This window comes from Helianthus annuus, chromosome 1 (assembly GCF_002127325.2).
Source record: "Helianthus annuus cultivar XRQ/B chromosome 1, HanXRQr2.0-SUNRISE, whole genome shotgun sequence".
Classification (NCBI taxonomy): Eukaryota; Viridiplantae; Streptophyta; class Magnoliopsida; order Asterales; family Asteraceae; genus Helianthus; species Helianthus annuus.
In genome coordinates this window covers 101435592-101441890 of record NC_035433.2, presented here as the reverse complement: position 1 = coordinate 101441890, position 6299 = coordinate 101435592, and the positions used below count along the sequence as shown (strand labels likewise).

Genomic DNA, 6299 nt, shown 5'->3' with positions numbered 1-6299 from the left:
TATTAATTCTAAGTTTCACTCGTTAGAGCTTCTCGAAGAAGCATATGGATATGAACACTGATGTGACTATGCGGCCACATTGGATCTTGTCTGAATGAGTTCTATGTGCGCTCTATTTGTTTAGCTCTTTACGATGTTCTTAATGATTTAGATTTTTTAATGGTTCAGACTGTTTGTTTTGTGAGAATATATCTGAATGGTTTAGACATTTTTCTTTGAATGGTTAAGTATTATACTGAGTCTGAATGATTAAGAACTCTTATCTGAATTCGTTAGACATTTGTCTCTGAACGGTTAAACATTATACTGAGTCTTAATAGTTCAGAACTTTTACTGGTTCAACACTTATTGGTTCAGACTTCTTTCTGGTTCAGTAGTTAACTATTTAGAAATTGCCAAACAACCCTTAAGAGTGAAAATATGACACGATGTTTCTTTCGTTTTCGTTTGAAATCTGTAGCATTGTGGATTTGTGTTGATTTGTGAAGTGGTTTACGTGAGAGTTTGTGGGGTAACCTAGAAATGAACGAGGTAGGTATATAAATCTGATTTATGGGTCGAAAGGAACACGAGCTATTTAGTTTGTAGTTTTTTCAAAATTTTGATGTGACAAAACACGTACTTTTAAAATTTAAAAAATGTATTGATCAAAACTGATCCAAACGTAATTTAGACTAATATATAACTTAGAAATTTAATGTTATGTTATGATTGTTTCAAGTTTTTATGTCATATACAAACCAAACATCTCCATCAAAATTTCATTAATATTCCTCGTACCATCTATCAAAACACTTTAGTTATGAAATTGTTGGTGAAAAATGCAAATTTATTTCGACATTAAAAGGATTTTAGAGGGTACTAAGATAAGATAAATGATAATCGATATATCTTGTGGTCTAGAAGACATGTTAAGAAACAATTCATAAACATGGTAATTTTTGTTAATCTTAATTTTTTTTGAATGAGAACGCATACATTCATTTAAGTTAAACCAAAGAGATCATAATTTACTTTTGTTAATCTTAATTATTTTTTTTGAATGAGAACGCATACATTCATTTGAATTAAACCAAAGAGATCATAATTTACTATTTACTTGAGATTGAACCAAAGACCTCACACTAACACTAAAAGACAAGAGCCTCTATTAAGTGAGTTAGTCCGTATTAACGACTTAATTTAATTGTATAATTATACGTAAAATGGACGCAAGTAACTTTTTAACATCGGTAAAAACATACCAATAATCAACAAATAATTAAATAATTGCCAATCAATGTATGTTGGCGGTGTTTTTTGTCATTCAACTTTCAAACTTATGTTGAAATTGTCACCACCTTTCATTTTTATATTATTACTTTATATAAAATAAAATAAAATAAAATAATATATGTAGTAAGATTTTTCTAGATCTCTATTTATGAAAAGAACAAATGTAACAACGTTAAATCATTTATTCTTTGATCATTTTTTTTTATTTTGATAATTAAGTATTTCTTTTCTTGCCCACCGATGTTCTTTGATATAACAAAGTTAAATCATTTATTCTTTGATCAAGTTTTTTAATTTTTATAATTAAGTATTTCTTTTCTTACCCACCGATGCAAATGAATAAATTTATGTATGTAGAAAATGTAAAAAAACCATCAAATTAATTTTTATATATATTTTAAAATTATTAATCGTTTAGTGGAATATGTGTAGGTATTGAAGGAAACTTTATTCATTTTTAAACTCGAGCTCGACTCAGCTTGGCTTGTTGTTACTTATTAAGTAATTGTATGTAAGTTTACTTGTTCATTTGCACCGCCTAATATTTATTATTTGGTAAATAGTTAATTTATTGTATGTGTTCTTTTTTTTTTTTTCATAAAACGAAAATATGATGAAGCTGGAAACCAACATGCCGTGGACTCAATGAGCGACAAGTCCATTATTGAGAATGCACTTGGACAAAGCTCTATTCACTTGCCTGGATGGGGACGTGATCCAGTTATTGATGATAACACAATGGGTATTGCTAAAAACGCAAAGTGTCCTACTTACAACGAGCGCTAGTTGATGCACTTTAAATAGTGATAAGTAAACGTGCAATAATGGAACAAGCACTGATTCAAAAATAGTATCACGTCTCCTCCATCAAGTCCATCAGAACAATCTCAAGGTGATACATCAAAGGGTGGTTAAAGTTTCGACAAGTAAAGTCGTTTTAGTAATTTTATATAACCCGTTAATAACTTATGAATAATTTTTCTTTTGTTTGGTTGTTTGAACGATGATGTTTTGATTAATGGTTAATGTCTACAAATTAAATATTTTTACAAACACGTCAATATTTGATTTCTATGTTAGGACCAATACCTACACATAATATTACTTGCAAACCCACATATATTTATGCCACATCAGCTGTCACATCAAACACCATCTAAATAAATTGCTATACTTTTAACTACACATATAATAACTCTAGCCACACATGTATGTGTTGGTATAGCTTGCTATATACCTTACACATAATTGATGTGTGAGTAATGATCTATATCCGCAGTCGCGAGTCTATACATCATATATGTGTAGGTAAACGCAACTAGCAATACAATATATGTTTATTTCTATACGTGTGGGTAAAGACCTATATTTGTTAAGATTGAAAAAGCAAACATTTGTTTTTTTATGTGTTCTCATAATGGTGTTCCGCACAAATCTCCCAACACACAGACGTGTTTGTGTGGAGCGACGAATTTAGAAGAAAAATTTGGGGTATAAAAAAATTAAATAAAATCAATTGTTGTCCGATAATGAAGTTTAGAAAAATAGAAATGGATGATCATGTTTTGTTGTATCCGTTCATTCGGAAAGATTATATTAATCAAAGTGATAAAGTGTAAAAAAGTTTAATGTTGAAAAGAATTCTAAATTCGGGATATTAAGTTTTTTATGTATATTATACATATCAATTTAAACTCTTGATTAATAGTATTCATCACTTTTAAGGATTTGTTTTTATTTTCTACTAACTAGGTGGATCCGTCCGCGCTTCGCGGCGGATACTCGTTTTTCCTAATGTCATTTGACGCAACACGTTTGAAGAGTTATAAATGAATAGAATTTTTAATGCTTGCTCTACTTGTTTCAATAGTTATACACTGTTTTGTTTAAAAGGACATATTTACAGCTCTTGGAGAACATAAAAAGGGACCTTCAACTCCGTCAACAAACCCATCCATTTGGTAATCAGCACTGTGTACCAACCTCGTGTGTATTGAGTGGGTAAACATCTTGCTACTCCTTGTCCTAAAGATTAACCATCAAAACGATTATAGCTGAGCTGGTGTGTTAAGTGTTAACAATAAAATGCAATCTGCTATCTAAAGTCGTAATGTTACACTGATTATAGTTACCTATGAAATACAACCTGCAGTTTCACCTGCTGACCCGCTTACAATCGGACCAACTTTTACCGATTAAATAAAAGTTACCCCCTTATTTGTTACAATCAACGAAATGTAATCTGCAACCCGTCCTTGCAATATATCATGTTATCAATCAAGATCCAACAAAAGACCTGTTATATAATAAGCACAAAATAGAATTAGGTGTTACAATATTACACAACAATTGAAATTTTTCCGTTGTTAAATCTGTAATTAGAGACCTGTGACAGGTACATTTATGATTTATATTTTATAAGCCACCAATTTTTTGACTTTGTTTTCTTTAGTAGAAGGGCACCACTTTTGAAGGTGATGTTCTGCACCTAGGAAAATTAATAGCTTACTTCAAGTTGATATTCATAATTAAATAAGCGTCCTAATAATCCCACACCCCAAAATCTTAATTTCACACCATGTATACGGGCCGTATAACGTTATACGGCCCGTATAGAATAAGCCGACATGACAAATATTGGGTCGTATAATATTATACGGCTCGTATAATGCTATACGGCTCGTATAGATGGAGAAAATATTAGGTCGCATAAACAATTTATACGGGCCGTATAACATTATACGGGTCATATACATTATATGAGGTTTGGGTCGTATAACATTATATAGGTCGTACAACATTGTATACGGGTCGTATAATGTTATACGGCTCGTATATATGGAGACAAAAAAAACATTCTCTGACATTTTTTTGTGCAACAATCAGTTATACGGCCCGTATAACTCTATACGGGCCGTATATATGTAGGGGTGTGAAAATAAGATTTTAGGGGTGTGGGAATAGTAAGACCCTTAAATTATGAGTTAAAAGTTTAATTTCAGTTGTCTTATAAAGAACTATTAGATTCTTAATCAACCAATTTAAACCAAGTGAATTGACCCTACCCAGTATCTTTTGTCCTTTTTTATTTGAATATGATAAATAGTTCAACAAAAAATTGCTTTTGCAAGTGTATGTAAAATTAGTTACTCGATCTAACCTGTACTTCAAGAGCAGCCTCCCGCCCAAGTGTTAAAATCTGTAGAGTCCCACGTTCCTTTAGAGAGACGAAAATTAGCTAGCTAAGAAATAAATGTAAATCCATTCGAAAACCAACTGAAACCGAAATTCAAATATTACCACAACACTACAACTCCAATGGAATCAAACTCTCAGCCTTTTAATTTCACCATAATCAAATCCTTCAATGCCCAAGTACTTATATTCTTGAGACCATTTACAAGATTTTAGGATCTTACCAAACTAAATCCGTAGAAAAAAGACTGAACTAAAAAATATGCTTCGACTTCAAATTAAACAATCAAAGTATCAGTATTAACTAAATCAAACAAATCATGTATAAGAGACCCTAACCTGAATAAAAATGTGCACGCAGGGAGACCTGCGAAGTGACAGATTATAAGAAAATAGTTGGAAGAATTGTATTCAAAATGGTAAACGGTGATTGTGGTTATCTTCATCGCAGGCGGCACAGATTGGAAACAAACGGGACACAAAGCGCAAGAGAAGTGAGGCCTTGTCACCGTAGTTCCCTTTTCCGGCGAATAAAAATTTTTAGCCTCGAGAAATGTTTCTTCGTACACTTCTACAACGACTTTCTCCTTGCAGATGTCCTTCAAAAGAAACCAAGAACCACTATAAAAATTCAACTAAAGAACAATAACTTTTTAAACTTCTATAGCAGAGAGAATACAACAATCAGTTGATATGTCAGTACAGAGCATAACAAAACCACTATAGATGCTAATCTTTCTACAATATTTGTAAAAACAAACAGGACAGTGTGAAAAACACACCATGAAATCCTAAAAAAAATGAAATGTAAGCACCTTAAATTCAAAATTATACAGCATTTGTAAGAAAAAAAACAGTTAACTATACAGCAACATTGAACCCTAAACACTAAAAACCTAAAATGTAAAAAGCAGTTTAACTTCAAAAGCATACAGCATTTGTAAGAACAAAGAAAACAGTTCAACAAACACATCATTAAACCCTAAACCCTAAAAAACCTAAAATATAACCACATAAAATTCAAAATTACACAACTCACACCCACTCCACAGCTACCACACAGCACAAACACTCACATCACAGCAACCTACTCCTTTTTATCACAAATCATAAACAACAGTAGATAAAATCAACAAAACAACAAAAATAGTATAAAAACAACACCATACCTCATCTTCAAGCACAGAAGTCGGAGAATCTGCCAACGGCTCTTCAGTCGCTTCATTTTTCGGCACCATCTCTCACTGAAAACCCTATAAAACACACACAAAAAACAGATGATACGTACCGATCAAGACGTTTATGAAGAGGTTGTGGTGGAAGGGGGAGAACCGGAGAAGTTGGAGGAAGCAAGAGGTGGCTACTTACCGGATCCTCGCCGGATGCCCTTCGTTCTCTCGTCGACTCTCTCTCTCTCTCTCTCTCTCTCTCTCTCTCCCAGCGCTCTCTTTGTTACTGAGGTGTAGATGTGTGTGGGACTTGAGTTGAGTTGTTGAGGGGGAAATCAAAGATGCGAACTTCAGTGGCAAAAATCAAAAGTCAAAAAGACTCCTGGCGCAAATGGACGATGTCAATTGATATATATAATAATAATGCTTATATATGATCCTATCTGATTTTTAATAAATAATAATGATCATATTTAAGTATTTGTTTCTTTTAACTTTTATTATTTATTATTATATTTTATTTTTAGTAATAACTTGCATTTGTTAACTTTTTAAAAATCTAAATCCTTAACATTTTTTTAACATTCTAAGTTATATGGTCGCATGTTGTGATAGTACGTTACGACGGGCATTAGATCAGTATAGATTCGGTTAGTTACA

General features: G+C 32.1%; 1 long non-coding RNA gene across 1 annotated transcript; it reads right to left on the bottom strand.

Moving 5' to 3' along the window:
- Positions 1-4993: 4993 nt before the first annotated feature.
- LOC118492119 lies at positions 4994-5919 on the bottom strand. Its single transcript, XR_004892549.1, has 3 exons — positions 5839-5919; positions 5640-5723; positions 4994-5069 (listed from the first exon to the last, which is right to left on the bottom strand). It is a non-coding gene; the product is annotated as an uncharacterized LOC118492119 (long non-coding RNA).
- Positions 5920-6299: the final 380 nt, after the last annotated feature.